We start from the raw sequence: 22,984 nt of genomic DNA, 5'->3' as shown, positions 1-22,984 counted from the left end.
TTTAACATTTCTTTCCTAGGGAAAGGCTGCACCCACAGTAAAACTCCCCTGTGCCGCTGACATTTGATTGTCACCACCCCGAGCATTTATGAAGTCTCCCCAAAAATGGTTCTTAGGAAGTGTGCCTACTCCTCCTATTATTTTGGGACCCTTATAACAAAACAAAGCCAGAGGGCTAAACCAGAATCAACCTCCGGCAGAAACCTCAGGTCAAAAGAAGTTGTTTGTGGAAGAGTCTGCTTCAGCGAAGCTGCCGTGGAATTGGCTCTCATCCCGACTGTTGTCAGGCGCCCACTCCCGCAACAGAGCACTGTGAGCTTCGCTACCATCCTGGCCCTCTTCATTGCTTTGTTTAGTGCTGATTAATTTGGCTTTGGGGGAAATGCCCAATTGTATACACGTACATGAATTTTATTGAAGCAAGTAAGTAAACCTATCAAATACAGAGGTATCAAATACCTCTCCATTATATTTAAGGGAGTCATTCCACCTATTTTATACAAATAACACAGATCCTTTTGTTGTATAATGCGACATGCCCTGAAATTTCCTCTAGCTGCTTATTAAAACAAAGATGAAACAAAGTAAGCAAAGGCCTATTTGGAACAGGGAGAGTACTAACCTATATTGCTTATTTGAAGATCATCTTGCTTCGCCTTCCTATAAATGCATTAAAAGTCCTGAGCAGGCAGAGACAGGTTTGTGTCTTTGACAATAAATGTGAATGCAGGTACTACTACTATCACAAAAAAAAAAAAAAAAAAAAGGAAAACAAATCATGTTGCATTATTTTGGGTTAATATCCATCATTTCTTAATGATTTATAAAGGCAAGCAGATTTTATTGTGGGGGTGTATAACAACCCAGAAATGCCTCAAACCAATTTCAGATGCTTCAAATCATAGATGGAATGTATGAGTATATGAGCATCATGACATAGATGAACATGTGCTAAATTATATTTTTTAAGTACGGATATTTTTTTTTTTTTAGTGACTGGTTTTGAACTGAGAAGAATGAAATTTCCTCAAATCTATGCATGAATGAACAAGTGCATCTGGACAGATGCATCTATAATTTATACTGATCAGTCACCGCAGGTCTCCCTGAGTAAAGCCGAAATGAACACTAATTGTTTTGACGTAAGTAGTGTGCGTGGCATCTGATTGTGAAATGCAGTGAGCCCCTGCCTTCCTGAATACATGTTGTCAACAGCAACTCTGGCATCAAGAGGGGAAAATAAGAAGGCAATAATTCCCAGCTGAGGGTGTTGATGTGGCTTGTCAAGAAAATGGCAAAAGGAAAAACAGAATGAACTTTGGGATAAAGTAAAAAAATGAGACTGGATGCAGAGATCCAAATATGTCAGCAAACTAGGTACAAACCTGATTAGAGTTAAAAATGAGCTTGTTAATAATAAAATCCTTTGCATTTGTAGCATGTTTGGGAGCTACCCTAAATATCTCTGCTTTATCTTATTTAAGACTCAGGGTAAGGAAGTTGGAGAGGTCACAAACAAATCCAAGATCACATAACCCACTAGGTGACAGTGGAAGCATCAGAAGCCAGACCTCTTGACTCTGGTTATTTCCACAAGACCATATTTCAAACACATATCAAGCCAGACACAGCCCAGAGATGTTGCTTATTCCAACTGGACTCAGAGAATTCCCATTTAGTGCCGTGGGGATGATGTTGTGTAGTTTAGCAGAGAAAATATCTAAAATCTAAAGGGATGCCTCTGTAATCACACAATTCAGTGTCTCTATTACATGCTTTTATATCAACCTATTTTCTAAAAGAGATTATGTAATTATTTTATAGCTTTAGACATTTGTTCTGGATTATTAGCTAAAAACGGAAAATGGCAAGCAGACCCAGCTATGACTGACAAGCATATAAAAGAATAAACACAGCACCAAAAAAAAAAGAACTACTAAAATATCCAGCCAAGATTAAGTCTATAGATCTACACTGGTTGAACAATTAATGGAATGTAGTTAGTGACTATTCTCAGGAAGAGATACATACTTTTTAATCTGTGGTTTTGCATCAGTAGACTAATGGGGTTGGTGCATTGACTTCTCACTTACAAAGCTGTTTTTATGTATAGAAATTCTTGATTATTTTAATTTCTGTGACATCTTTCTAATGATAAGCTCAGGACATCTCATGTGTTTTCAAGGAATTAAAATTGAAAGTAAACAACAGATGCATGGATTTGGGAACCAGAGAACAGGTTTTGGAGTCAAAGGTTTTGAGAAAGAAATGCAATGAAGAAATAAAGATGTTAAAGGGATAACTTAGAAGAACTCTCTGAGATCAGATGCCTGGCCCTTTTTCCTCCTTGTGACAGGGCCTAGGAGTGGTCTTGAGCATATACTCAGGGAACAGAATCATGGCCTAGGCAAATGGGAGTGGGAGTTGCGGGGGTCCTGACTGACTACAGCTAAGGACTGTGCATTTTTGCAAATAGCTTTCTGACTGAAGCACAGCTAACAGGCAGTTTATAAGGACAATATTCTGTCATTCTTCCCCCTAAAGAATCGCACTGTCATAGACTTAAAGGCTTCAATTAAAATATAAACAGCTTCGAATCATCTATATTTTTGTTTTATTCCCTCAGCATTCTTTTTTACTGTGGTTTCTCCTACTTTCAAAGCTGAGCATTTGAACTAGCCAGGAGCCTTCTTTTTTGTGCCACTTGGGCCCCACTGCTTTACGGAAGTGGGGACCGTTTGTGATGTCACATGCTGACCCCAGTAATTTACCACAAATCTTCACAAATCAATAAAAATGTGGGAAGTATATCATTTTTAAAGGGAAAGAAAAAGAGGAACACATGAGACATGCCCATTAGGGGCAGAGCCATTCTAATACCTGCATGTCTGCTTGGATCTGCAATTAAAAACAGTCTGATAATAAATCTCCTTGTAGTCTCTTTTAATGCTTTTAACTTTCCTGAAGGTTCAAATTGGCATCCCAAAAATGTGCCAGGACTTTCACAAGGTATTTTATAGACTCATAAATAAATACAGCAATTAATCTATGCTATATTTCTTTCATATTTGATGACAATTTATTACGGCATTCACCCGTTCAGTGCACAAAAACTCTAATGCACTTAAAATCGGATTTCAAACCAAACATTTTATGGGAAAATATAGTATTGATCATCCATTTAAAGATATCATGAAGATGATTCATAACCTGCTGTAAAAAAAGATCTCAGGAGGGTCTTACAAATGAGTGGGGTGGTGGAATAGTCTATTCATAAAACCAGGGCTATCGGATCTGTTCCTCTTGTTCTCTCCATCTATCTTGGAGGCTTCCAGCACTGATTACTTTTGCATGTTACTGTTTTCTAAGAAAAATCCCCTTCCATGACATTTTTCATGGTGACAGAGGTTCTGGAATTTCAGAGTATATTCTACTGCAATTTTCTGTTGAATTCTGTCAGCAGGAAGAGTTTCATGGGCAACAGAAATGATTCTGTTACTCTGGAGTCAAAACTATTGTATGGCCCCCATCATACTTGTTTGTTATCAGCAGACTGTGGTGGTTCTAAGCAATCTTGCACCCCTGATGTCCAAGGTCCTAACCTACTATGAATGCTGGAATATTTTTTTTTTGTGCACACATTACAAGGTGTCAGTGAAGGTACAAGAGAATCTGAGGGTGCTGTCTCTTCTCTTCAAGTAGCATGCAGCCTATCTGGGAAGAACGATCCATATCATTCACTCAACTGACATTTACTAAGTGACTGCTAGATGTTGGGCATGGTTCTGGGAAGCAAGGATTCAGCACTGAACAAAACATGTGCCTGCCCCCATGCAGGCTACATTCTAATGGATTAAATATTTTGAAATTGTCTTGGAATCACCTATCCAGCACCACAATAATTTGGGAAAGTAGCCTAATGCTTGCTGAATGCTTATAAAACCCTGGGCATGAAGTTAAGCCCTTTTCATGTTCTTCGTTCATTCCTTCCCCAAGCACTGAATTAGTAGCTGTGGATTTACTGATCAGCAAGACAGTTAGAATCTCTGTCCTGTGGTGTTTATGGTTCACTATCATCCCTATAATGTCTACCTGAAACTAAGTACAATTTGTTTCATTTTACAGAAGTTGGAGCCTGAGAGATCTTAACTTGTGAAATAGAACTAGTACTGAAAATCTGGGGTTTGGGCTCAAGCTGCTGGCTTCAAAGTGTTGGGAAAATAACACTTTCTGAAAACTCTGGTTTCAGAGTAAATGCTTAATTGTCAAGATGATGCATTTTCAAGAAAGAAACACTTCAGCTAATACGCAGTTAATCGGAGGTGCTCTGCTCCTGTCCTGTCATGTGGTTGACTTCCTCTTCCCTTCTATGCCTACACAATACCAAATATTTGCTTAGAAATGAAGAAATTGGGGCCACCAAAGAGATGTTTTGGTCCCTTTGACACTACGACTTTGGGTTCTCAGTTGATACTTTTCACATTTGCCTTTGACTGATGACTAGGACTATATATAATGTTGAAATGACTAGGAAAATCTCTCTCATAAATATTGGTTGATGAGAATGGGGCGAGGAGCATAGCTGGGCTGGAATTTTGTTTCGAATCTACCCACATTACCTGCTACATGTATTACATATTCATAACTTGCTCTCTTTTCTTCTCCCAGCCACTCTGAAGGTTAAATAGGTAGGTTTCTCTTGCCCTCTTTTTGCAGATAAGCAACTGGGGTTCAGAAGGACTATGCCACCAGCTCAGATCGCAGAACAGGCATTGGAGACAACTTGCAAACCATTGGGTCTTTGAATTGCTGTGTGGTCTTCTTACAGGGCCTGGTAACTTTTGCAAGAGAGCATAAAGTCCTACATTGGAGTTCCATACAAGCTTTGGAGGTAGCCCAACAGCTCTTCCCATCTCTGAGAAGGTAACATCTTATTCTTTCATTTTGTTTTTGCTACTGGGTTTCCCTTGGCATTTTTAAAGCCAGACATGCTTTTGCTTCCTGGATGTTCAGGGTTGCTCTAACCATGAATTCAGAAAAGAAAGTTAGCAATGTTCACAGCAATCACACAGGCATGATGCTAGCACGAGGCATTTAATCAACAGTAATAAATCCTCCAAGAGAAACTTGATGTGGGTCTCTTTGCTTGCATTTCTGAAACTGTGCCCAAAAGCTGGCATCTTTTGGAGGGGGGCACTGATGTTTGCTCCAGGCACATGCTGCTTTGAGTCTGCGGAGATGGGAGAACTGGGCACAGCATCTCTCGTAGCCAAGAGAAAATGGACTCGACAGAGAGCATGAAATACACGAGCGGGATTAGACTGTCAGTGTAGACTGGAGGACATAAACCATTTCCTGTGTCACTCTCCAGCTCAAGGGCAGGGGCAGAGCAGAGGGAAATCTGCAACTATAATTATGAAATATAAATTTATACATATGTAAAGGGGAAGCCTGAGAGTGGATATTAACCACTAAAACCCCTTCTACATTATAAACACCACAGGGATATGGAAAAGCAGTGTGGGGATTAAGGGCATCTTTTTGCTTTGGGACTAATTTATTACTCTAGATTATGCAGTTAAACAGGGGAAGGGAAAATTGATACTTGGGTGTTTCTCTGTAAAAGTTACATGTGAGTAATGGGAGGGTCCTGCCCCTGGCTGTAAACACTTGATGGAGAATAAGGCAGCCAAGAGCTGAAGGGAGCAAAGCAAAGCAGTGGCTTGAGAGACAATGCTGGACCGCAACCCGGCCCTGCCACTGATTGCCTCGGAGGCCTTGGGCAAGTCTCTTCCCCTCTGGGAGCCTCAGTGTACTTACCTGCAAAATGGAGGGTTTGAGCCCAGTGATCTACAAAGGCCCCTTAGGTTTACATCTTTATAGGAGTCAGACTACATTTCCTTTTCCAGGACTCTAAAACTCTTCTGTTACCTATAAGTGCAGACTCTCTGGAAAGTTCTTTCATGGATGGTGCATCAAAATCTTTTGCACAGTTTTAATGAGCACACATGTCCAGACTCACCCGCTGAGATTCTGAGGAAGACTACACTGGGACCTAGACATCTGCATACAAGGAAAATATAAAATAAAAGTAGAAAGTGCATATGGTCAAAAGCCAAGCGACCTGTGGGAGATATGACTGATTGTCTAACTGATACCCACTCCCTGCTTCTTCCTGGCTAAGCACATCCTGATGTTGTCTGGAAGGCCATGTGCAGGCATAGACACCTGGCTTTCTAGCATCTTTTGCTCTGAGGAGACAAGCATGCCATGTGCACAAATTCTGGCTAATAAGACTTAGAGGAAATCTGTGTGGAGGACTCAGGGAAAGCATGCATTGTTCTGATAAGATGATGAGGCAGGGGTGGCACTGCCCTGCTCCTTTGAGTTGTGAACATTGACATGATGACTGAAGTGGAAGCATTCATTTATTCATTAGTTCAGCCAGTGTTTATTGAGCCCTCCCTATGTACAGGGAGGATTCTAAGGTGCTGGGAGACAGCTGTGAACAGAACAAAGTCCCCACCCTCACAGAGCTGACTTTCTAGAGCAGAAGACAGACAACAAACAAGGTACAACAAATGAAATATAGAGATCTTAGGTGAAGATAAATGCTATGGAGGAAAAAAATAAACCAAGGACGGGGAATTTCTGTGGGCATAAGGCCCAGGTAATTGTACGCAAGTAACCCTGGTATCAGGGAGCCAAGAAACCTCTATCTCTGGACTTCTGGTTATGTCAGACAACTAAACTGGTTTTGTTTAAGTCTCTGTTAATTGGGTTTTCTATTATTTACAGCTGAATAAATTCCTGAGACAGTGTAGTGGGGGTGCAAAGAGACAAATAAGTCATCTGATTCTTTCATGCTCACTCTCCAGAGGCATGGACTCCTAACAGTTTCTTGGCTGCCTTCCAGAAATTTTCTATGTTAATACAAGCTATGTAAGTAGAAGCTATATATACAGTCTCCCAATCTCTCTCTCTCTACACATGCACATAATTAATGACCAGTATAGCATGGTGGCTGAGAGTCTAGATACAAGCAGCCTATATAGTCTAGCATGATATACAGGCTGCCTACATAGTGGCTCCACTCCTTACTAATAGTGTTATCCTGAACAAGTTTCCTAGTTCCTGTTTTCCAATTTCCCCATTGGTAAAATGGGGATAATAAGCCTACCATACAGGCTTCTTCTAACAATTTAATAAATTACTATGTAAAGCACATAGAACTGTTCCTGATACATGGTAAGCACTCAGAAGTGTTCACTATTTTATATAAGTGAGTGTCATTCCAGTCTCTTAACAAGTTTCTTTTACATTTCTCTAATATGTGCATCAATAGCCCTCCTTTTTGACACCCATGTAGTATTTCTCAATATGGAGGGGATCAGTATATTTTTCTCTTAATGTCCTTGGCACATTTCAAGAAGCACTCTTGATGGAGGACCATGTTCTAAAAGGATTTGTGTCCACACAAAAGCTGGCTAACAGCAAAAGGAGAACCTGCTGAGGCTGGCCTTCTTTTCTTCTTAGTTAGCATTCCCTGTATGCAGCTCCTTGTCTCCCACTCTCCCTCAGTCCACCCTGTACCCTCTCCCCTTTAGTTATATGCAGGGCCAGGAAGGCTCACAGGGGAGCACTGATGATACATTTTGGTTCAATATTTAAAAACTAGATTTTTACTGATTTTTATACCATGAGGCTGCACCTCTTATTTTAGGAGTGACTAAAACAAAAGAAACAAACCCAGAGATCCTCTTCCTACAGAGGCACATGATAGCTAATTTGGTGGCATTAATCCTGTGAAGGAAGAGGTATTTAGATAACAACTACCAATGGGGGCCATGAAATAAATCAGATAGTAATAATACAAAACATTAAGTATAATGAGGAAGGATAAACATAAAGGGCAATGAGAGTAACTAATCTTAACTAATTGTGCCTTTCAGCTATGAGGAGAAAATCAAGAAGTGATCTGTCTCTGACAGATAAGTTGGGTTTTTAATGAGAGAAGGAGGAGAGGGCACTCCCAGGAAGAGAGGAAATAGCACATGCAGAGCCATGGAGTGAGCTATTTGGGGACCACAATGGTAGGATAAATGGGAGGAGTGGATGGGATGGGCCAAAAAGGAGGTTGAGGGCAGATCAAGAAGGGTGTTACATCCCACTGAGTTTCTGGTTAGCAGCTCTGCTTTCTAGCAATACTGATGAGATAGCATCTCCTAGAAATCTAACCCTTGCCAAGATAACTACTCTTAGCTTCTTTCCTGTCCCAGCCACCCAGTTATGCCATTCTGTGGGGGCTTTAAAAGAAAGTAGGTGAAATTGCTGAGTTTTGGGAAGAAATACAGAAAGGCAGGTCATGGGTGGTGGGAAGACTGAAGATGTGTTTTTATCTTGAAGGTGGGTCAGTTAACCCAGATAACAGTCCAGATTCTTTTGGTTGCTGCAACAGATGGACCCTAGCTCAGTTAAGTGTAACAAAAAGGTAAAAGGACAATCGGATGAAAGAATGAATTTGACATCCCACCTTGGGGGCCCTATCCAGAGATCTCAAGAATAGGTTTGGCTTGAGGGCTTTCTCCCCAGGGGGCTGCCATTAATGTCTTGGCCTCCAACAGCTAGGCACCTTTTAGTAAGTGCCATATTCCTGAGTTGGGGGAGATAACTGATTGGTCCATTTTAGGTCTAGTGTGGCTGGACCAATCAGCTATAGCCACAGAATGGTGTGGTTGATGCTTCAAACTCGGGCACTGAGGGTTGGGGGCCAAACAGCACTCCCCCACTGATCCCAAATATTTAATTAAAGGGTAAATCAGGGCATTCCCCTGAATGAGGCAGAGCTGTCCTCCATTCAGTGCTCGGAGCAGGGCAGTTAGAGCCACGCCTGCTGGATCCAGGCCCTAAGAAATTTGGACTTCATAATTTATGGAGGCAACAGGGAGCCAACAAATCCATTCAGTGCACGTGAAATATTTCAAGTGAGGCACGAGGGACCTGGAACAGGTCTTAGAAAAGATGGATTTACATCTGGCAATAAAATCCCGACTCCAGTAACCTTTGCACTTAGGCCTGGATTTTGTCTGGATCTTAAAGCTTTTGTAAGTGTTTAAGAGCATGAACTCAGTAAGGGTTGGAATTTCTCTTGCCTTCTTTCCTCCCAGGGCCTGGGCTGCCAGGATGAGGTTGGGAGGCCTACTACCTTTCATTCTCCTAGTCCTGATGCTCTTTGTCTTGAGGATGTTTCCTTTCTGTGCATGGATGGACTTGGCTTCATGATCTCTTGGGTGATGTACTTAAACTTGTCGAGCTTTGGCACCTCACCTGTGAAATGAAGGCATTCCTACCAGTCTAATAGGAATAGGGATATTCTTACCAATCTCATAGGACTTTCATGAATGCAAAATCCAAAACATATTTGAAAGCATTTTGTAAAGTAAAAAGTGAGTGAATGCGACTATTTTGTGATCTTGCTGGAGGCAGGTTTGGGAGGTAGAAAACGTGGCTTTGGGCCCTTGTTTTTAAAGTCACCTTTCCTCTCTGAGCTTCAGTTTCCTTAATCATGCAATGGGGACAATAGTGCCTATCTCATGGTGTTACTGCAAGGGTTAAATGGTAATGAGTGAAAGTGATCTGGTACAGGTCTGAATACAGAATCAAGGCATAGCACGTGATGATCCTCTCCACCTTCCATGGAAGTGCTTAAGAAGTCAAATTAACCTTCATAATGCATGCAGAGGCCATCAGAGTCTCTATTTATAGATTTTTTCTAATGCTCACCTATATTCACTTCTCCTTTCTTTCCTGGGCACAGTGGAGAGAACACTCCCAAGCCTCCTTTTAGTTAGTATGTTACTAGTGTGGACAACAGAAATATGATTAATGTGAGTCACTTCAAGAATGAGGCAATGGAAGTCTCTGTGTGGGATGCCCACTATTTTCTTCCCTTGCCTCTGTAAGTGTGCAGGCTTCATGCTGACATAGAAAAGCCACTGATCTCTGAGTCATGGTATGGAGGATGATTGGCCTTGAGATTCTCAGGTCTGTAGACTTGTACCTACCTTTGCAAAAAATCAAGCCTTTGAGATTTGGGAGATTTAGAAGATGTTTGTAACTGCAGCATGTTCTAACCTACTCCAAATAATATAATATTCTATTGCTTTCTACCTCTGTGATCTCAGACAAGTAATTTCTCTGAGTCTTACTTTGTTTATTTATAGTGTAAGATAAATAATAACCTTAACTTATAAGGCTGTTAAAAGAAGTGCTGTATGTAAAATGCTTAGCTCAGGGTCTGGTGCAGAGAATATGCCAGATGAATGGTGGCAATAGTGATGGTAATAATGGTAGTGGTGTGCTGGTGATGGTGATGGTGGTAATGATGGTGATTCAGAAGCTGGATGTGAAAACCAGATTCAGACCTTTCTATTTAAATAGAAGAACCCACTTCCCGGAGACCCACATAGTCTCCAACTCCGGGAAGAGGGTGAGAATCTTCTGCTGGTACAGGGTTTATTGTTCCATGTGACACCCATTAAGTGCCAATTTCTGTGGCTGTCTATGTACCTTCCTATTTTATATGCAATAGGATAAATACAATAAAATCTGCCCTATTTGGAAAGCTGTTAAGCAGAAAGTTCAGCCAGCAATGGACACTTCTACTTTTGGTGTTGTTAGTTACATTTTTCATTTGGTAAGAATGTGAACTCAGGCATCGTGCTGAACACTGCCACTGTAGGGATGAATGAGAATTGGTGTGTGTGCCCTCCAGGAGCTCAGAGTCCATACAGTGTTTACAGTAATTACACAGAAAAAATATAAGATGACAATATATGTTTTATACCTCCACTCCCACTTTGCCCCAATACCAGATTGTACACAGTGTGATTCCAGGGAAAGAACTTGTGCTTCATGGACCGAGGGATGTGAGTCTGAATTCCATCCAGCATTGCCACTTTTTAGCTGTGCCTTTGGGTGAAATTCTTGACCTCTGTTATCCTTTGATTCCTTATCTTTAAAAGGGAGATGATAATTACTATCACGTTACAAGAATAATTGTGCTACATGTAACATACCATGAGCAGAGTTCAATGAATACCAGCAGTTCTTGCATTCCTTGAGATTCTACATGATTCTGTATTCCCAACACTTGAACCAAAGAATGTGCTTCATATGTATGTATGTATGTATGTATGTATGTAATAGCAGGCAGGGAAAATTATTTTCCATAATAAGTTGCTTTTGGTGGAAAGCACTTTTGATGGTAACAGAAGCAATATATACAATTTTTTATTAAGGTATCATTGATATACAGTCTTATGCTCAGGTTTCACACGAGCAACATTGTGGTTACTGCATTCTCCCCTATTATCAAGTCCCCCCCACATACCCCGTTACAGTCACTGTCCATCAGCATAGTAAGATGCTGTAGAGTCACTACTTGTCTTCTCTATGATATATGAAGTACTACATATTTTGAAGCCACTTTGGTTCCCACAGAAAGTTCCATTTCATTTAATTAATTTATTTTTAATTACTAAATTTCAGACCTTTGTCCTGAAATTATGTTACTCATATTTTTCAGTTCTTAGCCAGTTATTATCATTGTTTGAATGAGACCCCCCTTTTCTTGATTCCCATTTTTCCTCCCTTCCCGTGATAAGCGTATGGGTGATATATGTAAAATATGTAGTGTGGTTTTGTGTATGTGTTTTTAATTTATGTAAGTTGGATTGTACTGAAAATTTTCTCTCTTTCCTACTTTTCTCATGAAGCATTCTGTTTTTATGACCTGTCCACACTGTTCTATATAGCTTTAGCTTATTGTTCCTCATGGCTGTATAGTATTCCACACAGTCACTTTAAACTAACCAGAAAATTGGAGTTAGCAGAACACCTTTATTCCCCAGCCAAGACTACTCTACTAGAAATATTGTCTTCATTTTGTACTGAGTAAAGCAGTCATTAAATTATGACCTGATGATATGTTATTATAGCAATAACAATGGTACATGCTCACTTACCCACATTGAGAATTATAGTAGGAAATTACATCAGGCAAGAACTAAAAGCAAGTTCCTTGATTTTATGTCTCTCTGTTATGTGTATGCATGTACATGTGCACGTACACTTTTGGCTATAGTGTACTTTCCTGTGTTTGAAACAAATATTCCAATTTGCATAATTGAAGTGAATTTCCATGGTGCATGAAAATATAAACTCAGGGGCTATGATGTCAGTTAGACAATTCATATCCCGAAGTAAAGGCAGCCTCGAGTTTAGAGGCAGGCGGTTTGTATTCAAGTTTGGGTTCTGCTGCTTGCTAGCTGAGTGATTTCAGTCCAGCCATTTTAGCTCTTCTGTAAAGTGGAGAATAAAAAGTACAGGGCTGCCATGAGAATAGGAGAGAACAATTAGACATATTAGAGAAATGTGGCATTGTTTTTTTTGTTTTGTTTTGTTTCAAATATGGAGTTTTAAACCTGAAATTAGCAAACATTCTAGAGCCTGCTCTGAGGGTGGCCCTTTCCCATTTTTTGCCTCACAAACCTTTTCAATTAAGTGCTCTAAGAAGACTACAAATGGCCAGATCTGGCTCACACCCCAGGTTTTTATTTTTGCCATCCCTGATTAGGCAGTGGGGCTGGGTCCGCTGGGGAAGAACAGAGATGAACATATGCGAGGTTTGCTGTCAGAAAGCCTAAAGTCATGCAGGAGAGACAGACATAATTAACTCCAAAACAAGACAATGTATGATCCTGTGATAAATCATCAAAGTGCTGTAGATACACAGAGAAATGGGGAATTGATTTCATTGATGTCATCACTTGGTTTTTTTGGACCTGGTAGCATTTCAGAGAAGACTTCTAGGTCAGAGAAGATTTGGGGGTGCACCCGCAGTGAAGAACATTGCAGGTAGAAGAATATAATCATGTTTAAGATGTGAGAAGTACAAAGCACGTGTGAAGATTAGCTCAGTCTGGCTTAAATCCAGGTAGTGTACTGTATGTAAACAAGCTACACTGAATATTATGAAAGGAAGCCTGGAGTATTTTCTTCCATTGCTGCTGTTACTATTAGTACTATTCCTAGTACTAATTGGTATTTATCAAGCACTTAACAATGTTACAAGCATTTTAGATACACGATCTCCTTTGTTAATGCCTAGGTCCATCCCTAGACCAGTGAAATCAGAACCAGGGTGGGCCTAGGATAAGGCCAAGGAGCTGCCTAGTTTGCAAAATTCATGGGGGCACCTACTGTCAGGTGCTGACTCTAAGCTTGCAGGACCCTGAGAGTGATGCCTCCTTAAATACTGCATCCTGGGCACCTCACTCTGCTCTCCCTGTCCTGGATCTGCCCCCAAGGGGATTCTAAAGATCAGCCAAAGTTAATACTTGTTACAGTTATGAACTTGCATAATCTATTCATGGGCCACAGAAGGGACCTGGCTCCAGCCTACCTTCTTGTTCCCTTCTTGTTCTGTCTTCTTTCCTCCTCCCCAGCCACTCTATTTCTTCCCTGACAAACGGAAAGAACTATTTAGCCTTAAGCCTCCAAATCTGTGTCCAGCAAACAAAGGGCCCTTTTGTTAAAAGGACACTCTCTTAAATGCAGAGTTTAGCATATTTTTTTCTTGACCCTTCTCAGAGGGATACCCTGCACCCCAGTGACTTTTCAAGACTCCTTCCAAATAACACTGGGCTTTCCGCAAGAAGGGTCTGCTTAAGAATTTCCCTTTTTTTCTCACAGCCCTCGATTGTTACATTTATATGAAAATAGGAATCACATTCATTCATTGTTGTGACATCCCATAAGAAAACTGTGTGGCACTTAGTAGTAGGCACTTTAAAAATCAGTGAATAAATGAATGGTCCTACATTCAGTCTATTTTATCTTCTTCTTTGAACCCAGTGCTTCAGTTTCACACTGCTCTCTCTTGGAACTGCTTGAGGGCCAGAAGCCCACTTTGCACACAGTAGGAGCACAGGAAACATTTATTACAATGAGGCAAAGCACCCAGTGCCCCTGCAACTCATGCTCCCTCTCACTCAGCCTGTGAGTAGCTTCAAGAAGCTCCCAAAGAAAGGTGCTGACAATAGCTCATGATTCCTGGGTGAGAAAAGCCTAGTGCTTGAAACAGGAGCCTGCTACTGACATGCGGTGCCGGGAAGGCAAGCCTTGTCTGGGAGGAGAAGAGAAAGGAGGTCTCTTCCATGCTCTCCAGGTGGCCTCACAGGGTATAAGGTAGAGTTCAGTGAAGAAGGGTTGGAGGCGATGCCCTGGAGCTTGATTTAACATCAGAGGTACTGGCTATCTCTCTTTGAGAACATATTTCTGTGAAAGAGGCCTCTATTCAGACCTGTGCAGTAGCCAAAATCTTTTTTTTATTAAAATGCTTTGTGTTCCAGGATAGGAGGGAGTTAAGCTGATCTGTCTCTGAGAATGTGTTTGCCTAGAGCGCACGATTAGACACTTTGTCTCCTTTAAAATAATACTAAGAGATGGCTTTATGTCTCTACTCCTGCCCTATATTGCACCTGCAGAAATGGGGCCAGGAGAGGAGACTGCTTGCCCTTTGGAAGGGCCTTGATGTACCACAAACTGAGGTCTCCCAGATCCCTGGCAGTTTGCAAGCTGGAGAAAACTGACTGGCTTGATTTTATGCATGTCATTGGTGAACTCACAGCATTATCCAGCAGGATGGAGACTGTGCTACGGTGTCCACATCTCCTGTTACAAATGCTATCAAACACTTGACGGTAGCATTCCTCATGGATAAAATATTTTATCGAGATCATTTATTTATAAAGAAAATAGTGCCTATAATGGCATCATTAGATTTCCCGTTAATCAGCTTTCCTGTCTTTCACACCGTATTCAAGCCCATCAGTATTTGGAAGAAAAAATATATACATTTGATTATCCCTTGGGACCTCCTAATTTAAAAAGGAAGAAGTTAAAAAAAAAACCAACCCTGACAACAAATCCTTTAAAGTGATTGTTTTTTACAGGCTCTGTGCGCAGAGTTTTGCGTTTCTCTGAGCATGTAAAGGCATCTCGTAATACATATTACGCTGGTATCCTTGGCAGGCTTGAGTCATAAATAACCACCCTCTTAAGTGGTGCAATATGTATTATTTTCCTCCTGTGAATTTGGGGCCTCACACACAGGATTCTCCAATTGCAAATAATATGATGTGGGTGAGATCAGTATTCCTAATTCAAGAATAAACTAGAAGAAATGTTGTATTTAAAACTACATGAACATGGGGACTTCGAGTGATACACTAGTGAGCACAGAGCCACTTCTCTTTCTGCCCAAATGTGAAGGGCTGCTTAAGCCATGCACTTCTCCATTTAAATATCTCTTGCTTGGGTTGCCACAAAGAGCCTTTGTACATTATTCTGAAAAGCCGTAGGCACAGGATTATGTGTTCTTACACATCTTATTTTAGGCATTAGCAGCAAAGTATACCAAAGGCAAATTTATGTTTAGAGCTATCAATAAAACATAACTGAGAGTCTGCTAAATTAGTAATCATGAAAAACCTACCCAGTTCTCTCACATGTCTCTCGCTATCTTTTTTTAATATTACAAAGCAATTTTTTAAGTATTTGCCTTTGGTGTGAGGGTGGTCTCCTAAGACAACGTGTACTTATACCTCAGAGGTACTGAAAGGCCTTATTTTTGGATTGGGGTATCAAGGGAGAGTTAAACTAAAATCTAATAATGGTTTTAAGTTAAATGCCTTCATGTACTGCCAAGGGCCTTTACAACCAAATGTCCATCATAAAAGGCATAATTTATCAGCAAGATGGAAAAGATAGTGTTTGTCAGCAGTTGTTATTAACTCAAACGAATAGAGCATTTTGCCCAGGCCTCTAAAAGCTCTCTTTCAATCTCATGGACACCAAGAAAGTAAACATGAAACCATTTAGCCAAGAGGGAAAATTACTCCCCATGTTACCACAGTGACTGGGTTTTCTAAACGGACCGTATACAGTGCGGCAGAAGGGAAGATGCCTGCCACGAGGCAGTGTCAGGGTAACATCCGGCCGAAGAGAGAAAGCTCTTTCTTTATAATGGGTATCACACTCAGAGGGAGAGCTTTCTTGTCATGGGGGGAACAGAGCCATGTGGTCCCCCCAGAAGGCAGCATGCAGGCAGGCATCTGGGCGTGGTTTCTTTTCAGGGCCTAAGTCATTTGGAAGGGGCCAAAGGACTAGAAAACAGACAATTATCTCCTTCGGCTGCCAGAGCTGGAAGGCCTCCGAGATCAGCTGGCAGAGTGGTTTTCATTTTCTTTTAGCCTTGAACTCTTTCTTCCCTCAAAATATTCTGCAGAACTCTGATTATAAAATACATAGAAACAGAATGCTCTGGTTAAGGTGGGGATGGGGAGCTCAGAATCCCACCCACTGAGCCCCAGCCCTCCTCCTACAAGGACCCATGCAGAGTGCTGAAGGCCTCAGCAGAATATAATTTTAAAACCACTGCTTATTAGCTTCACTTTCCTCCAATCACAGAGGAAGAAGCCAAAATTCAGAGAGGGGAAGTGACTTGTCCAAAGTCACACAGGCCTCTAAGGGTAAAGAAGTGACCAATGATGTCAGTCCAGGGATTTGCATGCTGGAGTTATTAAGATGCAAGGTGGATAACCTGTTTTATGGGCCATGCCTTGCCTGCAGCATGTTTTGCCAGCTTCAGAAGCTGTGTATGCACATGTTCTGTCTTTCCCATCTTTAGTTTTATTCTTCCTGGCAGTAAGCAAGAAACTTATCATTAGGCAGATTTAAAGATGACAAATAACCCTGATGAGTATTTCCACCTCATCATTTAAAAAAATATTCCATTCTTGCCATGTCTATTTCATCTTTGAGTTTACCATAATTCTACAGAGAAGCTGGGACATTGGCACTGTTTGCATATCTATTTATGGTCTTGTAGGTTCAGTGCCTCCCAACAGTTTTTCCACCCCCCACTTGAGCCACGTGGCTCAAGCAGTTCTTACAGAACCCCACCGCACTGACCTCAGATGATCAGCACTGAATAGAACTAATAGAACTGAATGGAACAAGGTGAGACCTGCAGAGCTGTAACGCAGCCAAATGCCTTCCCGAGGGGGATTCTCATTTGCAGTGAGAGAGAATGGATTCTATCGGCTCAGGGTAAGTCCGAGGAGGAGAGAGTAAATCCCTAGATCCAGCTGTCCAGCTGCACACCAGCTGTAGCCGCAACTGGGTCCCTCACGTGTGTAGCTATTTCACCTTTCCCTCCATCGTGTGCAATAAACAGGGCACTGCGGTTTAGAGCTGGAAGGCTTGGGGTATGGAATCGTGTAAATATGGTCACTAACTTTTGACCTGGAACAAGACACTTCATTGCTCTGTATGTCTCAATTTCTTCCCCTATAGAATGAGAAAGATCATAGTACCTGCCTCTGAGAGCTAGTTCAGCTAAACACCTGATTAGAACTCAATTTCTAGGACTTGGTCCTGGAAAGTCAACCTTCAACTCACTCAACCTCACAATTCAGGAAGGAATGTGTTGGTATGAGTGAGCAGGGAAGTGGCCAGAGGCTGCAGAAGAATCACAGAAGATGAGGGCCTAAAGGTTGTTTCCTGACCCCAGCCCATTGCCCACGAAAAATGGCAAATGGAACCTCCTCCATCAGGTAAATCCTGGGAAGCTGGTCTGCTCCATCGCTAGGGAATTGCAGGCCCTATTGGGTGCATGCTGTGTTATCTTCTATTTGCATGCATCTCTATACATTTTGGAGTCCGTCGGTATTACAAAACCTTAATATTCTCTGAGTCTGTGAGCATCTTTTCATGAATAACATCATCACCATCCTGTCGTGACAACCATACTAGCACTGTTTGCTTTTCCTACTCTTTGCTACCTAGTTTGAGTTGGAGGTTTTAGCCTTTGCATCTAAGGGAGCCTGATAAGTTTAGATGCTTCTAGACCCCTATTCCAACACCAGAGATTGAGTTCCCTCGTTGTTGCCCCACATCTTTTGCTGAAATAGCACAACTGGGTTGATCTATAGGCAGAATTTAACTTGTTGTCTCAGATGTTTTCTTAGTGCCTCTAGGAAAGTAAGAGGTAAGCAGCAAATCAAGGACAAGGACTCTGAAAGTGAGGGGAGAAAGATCAGGGAATGTAGGGCAAAGGGGGATTATTGCTTCCAGCTCTGGGGGTTAGCAAAGGGTTCACAGAGAAGGTGGTATGCTCAGCAGAAGGGGAACATCCCTGACAGAGGTACTGGGCCAAGACAGTGCAGGTATTTTGGAGATGGTGGCTTTCCTCGCATGAGCACGTTTAATGTGAAACATCATTGAAGGTGCAGATTGGGGCCTGGCAATCCTACTGATCATAATAGTGGATGGTATTTTTTGAATCCTTCCCATTTGCTGGATTTCTTTTATGTGATTCACAGATATTCCTTCACTGGATGCTCACAACGCTCTCTGGATAGATCCTGAATTATTCCCACCTCACATGAAAGTTCACGTGTGAAGTGGCAGGGCTGGGTTTCAGACTCCTGCCAGGCCACCTGACACTCAGAACCACTACTTAATGGCTCCAAATGCACAGTGCCATTCCTGGGGAGATTTGGGGGAAGTAGGGCAAATGTGGTCTCTGCCCTTTTGGAGCTCACTCTCCAGTGTATGTGGACAAGAATCTAGACTTTCTCATGCCATTGTTTCTATGAACACTAGTGAGATATGGTAGAATTCTCACCCTCTGGTAATATGTGGCCTTTTAGTTTGTGTGAGCACATTCGTGGTCACATCTTCAGAAGGCATTTTCCTACCATCCTTCCACTTTCCCAACAGCCCCTGATTTTTGTGATTCTGGGCAGTTTGATAGCACCCCTGGCCCAAGGTGGAATGTGAATGAGCCCAGGTTAAGCCAATCAGCATGATCCATCTACCAGCCGTAGTAGAGGGTGTGTGACTTCAGCCGGTCTGATCATATTGGTTTTTAGGTTTTGTCTAGGAATGCTGAGACAAAAATTCCTTTCTTCACCTCCAGGGCATGAACAAAGAAACAAGAAATTCCCCAAGCTACTGAAAGCCATCTTGGGACTGGGAAAGGAAATGCTGGGGTTGGAATCATTACCAACCAAAGGAGCAGAAAACTCAAGAGCAAGAAGGTGGATTCTGGTGATATCCCTGCGTTCCTGGATCATGCCTCACCTGAAACCTCAGCAGATCCAGCTCTGGATTTTACAGTCACAGAAGCCAGTTTGAATCAGGAGCCCACTGGAATCCAAAGCTTACAGCTTAGGAGGCTGTGGGGGCCACTCAATTGGTATGGGAAAGACTGGCTACCCAGTGTTTGTGTGATCTCTATTCTCCAAGTCACAGTTTCTTTATTTGTAACATGAGAAGGTCAGCCTGAAATAACAGTAATGATGAGGATAATAGTGATGATTGCCATATTCCCAGCACTATTAGAGTGCCATCTGTTTTGCTGACGGTTTTTATATGCAACATCTCATTTAGTTGGTCCAATAACCTCATAAATAGTACTATGAGGAAGCTGATACTCAGAGATCAAATCACTTGCTAAAAGCCACACAGCACCATTAGGAAATAGCAGAGCTGAGATTTGATTGAGGCATCTAACACTATGGACCAATTGTTCTTTCTTAAAGAGGCCAACTTCTTTATTGCAAACCCCCTCTCATGGTCTGTGAGCGCCAGGAGGACTGGGACCACAGCTATAGGTTATTCACACTTTGTTCTCCCAACACCAAGTATAGTGCTTGGCCAAAAGTAGACATCCAAGGCATATTGTTTGAATCAATGAATTAATAAATGAATGAATGGCTAGATGAACTCTAAGAGCCCATCCACCTCTAAAGTCCTTTGAAATCTGTCTTATGCTTTTTGTCTAATGAGGGCTCCCAGCAGCATTTCTTGGGTGAAGGGCAAACCTTTTTCTCCTCTGAACTAGTGTTTGTTCTACAGGCTGCCCCCTGCTAATGAGGGGACACAGCCCAAGGGGAACTGTGTCTCTAGGCTAATTATTTTGTGGCTGCTCTGACCACACAATTCAAAATATTCAGGCGATTGTTGGTGTTTTACATCTTGCCACTGTTGCCCTTGTCAACTTCCAAGGGCATAAAGCCACGGCCCACTGGGCTAGCCCTTCCAAGGTCAGCTAGACGGCAAACACACACTTAATTGAGCTGGAATAATAATTTTTTTTTCCTTTGCTTGATGTGCAGGTGACAATACTTAAAATATCGACATGCCTTAATACTTTTAAATTCAGTTGTTTGCTGATCAGCAGCAACTACTTAAATTGACCAATCTATCTTGCCCAGCTGGAGATCAAGGGATCAGCACTTAATTTCATTCCCTGAATAAAGAATTTTTTTTATATCCACATGGAAATATCAGAACATGAAAGGTTAAATCAATATGGAGTTTTACATTGCTTAAAGGGCATTTGCATCAAAGCAGCCCTGAATGCAATTCACTTGTTTAATGAATTTTTTATGCTTATTTAATGAATTTCACAAAGGTTTGGTGTTTTTCATAAAATGGATAAGGACTTCCAGTTTTATGAAATAATAAAAATGGAACTGAAGTTATGAAATGAGCAATCTCATTAGTTAGGCATGATATATTCATATGAAAATGTACATGTCTCTGTATTATTGCCTGGGCACCATTATGCGAACAGTGGCTTGTTATAATAGCCTAGCAAATATTCCTCTAGTTAAGATATCAAGAAGTGACAGAAGGAAATTGCATTTCCTCCCCATTTCTAATAATGACATAATTAATGCTCATTTAAAATAATTACCTGGGCATTGTTTCCCAAGAGTGCTGAGGCCTAACTCAATGGTAAACGCATCCTGAGATATTTTTGAACTTCAATAACTGAAATGATGTCCCTTGCTTTTTAATTCATTATTTGTCGAAGCAAGAGTGATCCCCTGCCTTTCCATTTTAATGTCCTGGTGTACAAACAGAATATGCTAGACTAAATTTATCAAATTGTCCTCATATTGAAGAAATATCTTGTGAACTAATGGAGAGAAAGAGTGGGAGAGAGAGAAATATTGTGGTATCCATTCTTCCTTCTTTGGCTTTTTTATGGGGTTGTATATTTCTTTGGATCTTGGACTTCTCATTGATGTCCAGAGTTTGGCGAGCTGGTCAGGTACTATGCTATTGATTCATCTTTGATGTTCAGAGGTTGGAAATTGTCCTGGTTAACCATTTTGGCTTTGGAATCCAGCTCTGTGCCTTACAACTATTTGACCTTGGGCAAGTTACTTAACCTCTCTGATCTCAGCTGTAAAATAAGGATCATGCTTGTTAGTTACTGCCTGATACAGTAGTGGGCAAGACTAAGTTCAGACATGGGAAGTGCTTAGCTCTGTGTCTGGCATCCGGTGGACACTCAGTAACTTCAGCTGTTGTCACAGATGAGACGCTGCGTCTGGAGCGTGCTACACGCTCTGGTGTAGAGTCTGAACAGAAGTCATGAATCAGTGCTAGGCAGGGCCTCACTGGGGAAACTCGAAACTGTTTCATCTCCCTTCCTTTGCCTATTCAAGAGGACAGGCAGCTGGAATGCTCCTCTGGCATTCAACACTGATATCAATCTCGGCAACATTAATAATACAGTGTGACTGAATTAATTCTGGCTCCTCTCATTTCAGAGAAGGGACAAATTCAGATGAACACTTTAGTGAATATGTCTGGGGTACCTGCTGGCTGCTGTGCGCCAGCAGAAGGGCCCTAAGAAAATGGAAAGGCAGAGCTGCCTGTTCTCAAGGAGTTTGTAATGTTGCTAGGGAAATTGAGAACAGCCAGGATACAATTTCTTTTTTTAACCAATAAAACTCCTTGTATCTGTATAGCACTATGTAGCTTTCCAAAACCTTTTAACAATCCCATAAGTAGTTGGAGCCACTGATCTCTTAGGACTCCTTCAACAGTATATTGAAATAATTTCACTGGATACAGAGAGGTCCTTAGCATAATGGTTAGCAAATTGGTGCCTGCAGTTAGAACTGAGTTTTAGCACCAGCTCTGCATAGTTCCAGCTGTGTGGCCTCCCACAGGTCACTTAACCTCTCTGAGCATCAGTTTCCTTTCAAACAGAGATAAAAAGACCCACTAGCTTTGCTGGCATATAAGACACATCTTCTCCTTTTTTCTCCAACCCCCCAAAATTACTCTGTATTCAATGTGCCCATAATCCAGGTGGAAATTAAAGTTCAAGGTTGAAGAAAGTAATGGAGGATGCTACCCCCTAGTGGTAGAATTAGGTAATTCAGAGCTTCGCAGCAAAGATTAACCTTCTGGTAGGGGTGGTGGTTGATAAATTTTTACTTAGATTTTAAAATAACAAAAAAGCCCAGGCTACATGACTGATTAGAGTTTGAGTTATTTCTGCTATTTTCCAGACTCAATGATACATGCGTGTTTATAAATATGTGTGTGCATATATACATATGTATATGTACATATATACACACATACATAATTTTTAAAACTCTGTTATTTCATACTCTTGGAAAAGTTAGTCAACTACTACTGAATATCCAGAAATTATGACTTTCTACTCTATTCCAATATATATAGTCTACTGTATTTATAATAATGAAATATAAAACAGTAAAATTATAAACTAATATTCTTTCCCATACAAAATCACTTTAATATCACTTTTAATAAAAATACTCAATTTCTTCATCTTCCTCCAAATTTTCTTCTAATATTAGGGTAAGTCTTAGTATATTATAGTGATAATAATAAACCTAATAATATTTCCTTAAACTCAGGCCTTATACCCCAAGACCAGAGATCCTTCTAAGAGAAGACACTGTCCCGTCCTCACCGGTTTGCCTGTTTTCCGCTGCAACCCCAGTGCTCTGTCAGAATGCACACAGGATGCACCTGGACACCTCTGTGACCTGCACAAACCCCCCCGCTGTAGCCA

At 41.3% G+C, this 22,984-nt stretch overlaps 1 long non-coding RNA gene across 1 annotated transcript; it reads left to right on the top strand.

Annotated features, from left to right (window-relative positions):
• Positions 1-997: 997 nt before the first annotated feature.
• On the top strand, positions 998-22,704 carry LOC130680940 (uncharacterized). The gene is made up of 3 exons (XR_008993997.1): positions 998-1,142; positions 4,829-4,923; positions 19,049-22,704. It is a non-coding gene; the product is annotated as an uncharacterized LOC130680940 (long non-coding RNA).
• Positions 22,705-22,984: the final 280 nt, after the last annotated feature.

This window comes from Manis pentadactyla, chromosome 15 (assembly GCF_030020395.1).
Source record: "Manis pentadactyla isolate mManPen7 chromosome 15, mManPen7.hap1, whole genome shotgun sequence".
Lineage (NCBI taxonomy): Eukaryota > Metazoa > Chordata > Mammalia > Pholidota > Manidae > Manis > Manis pentadactyla.
The sequence above is the reverse complement of the archived record's forward strand: the minus strand, read 5'-3'. Positions and strand labels throughout refer to the sequence as shown.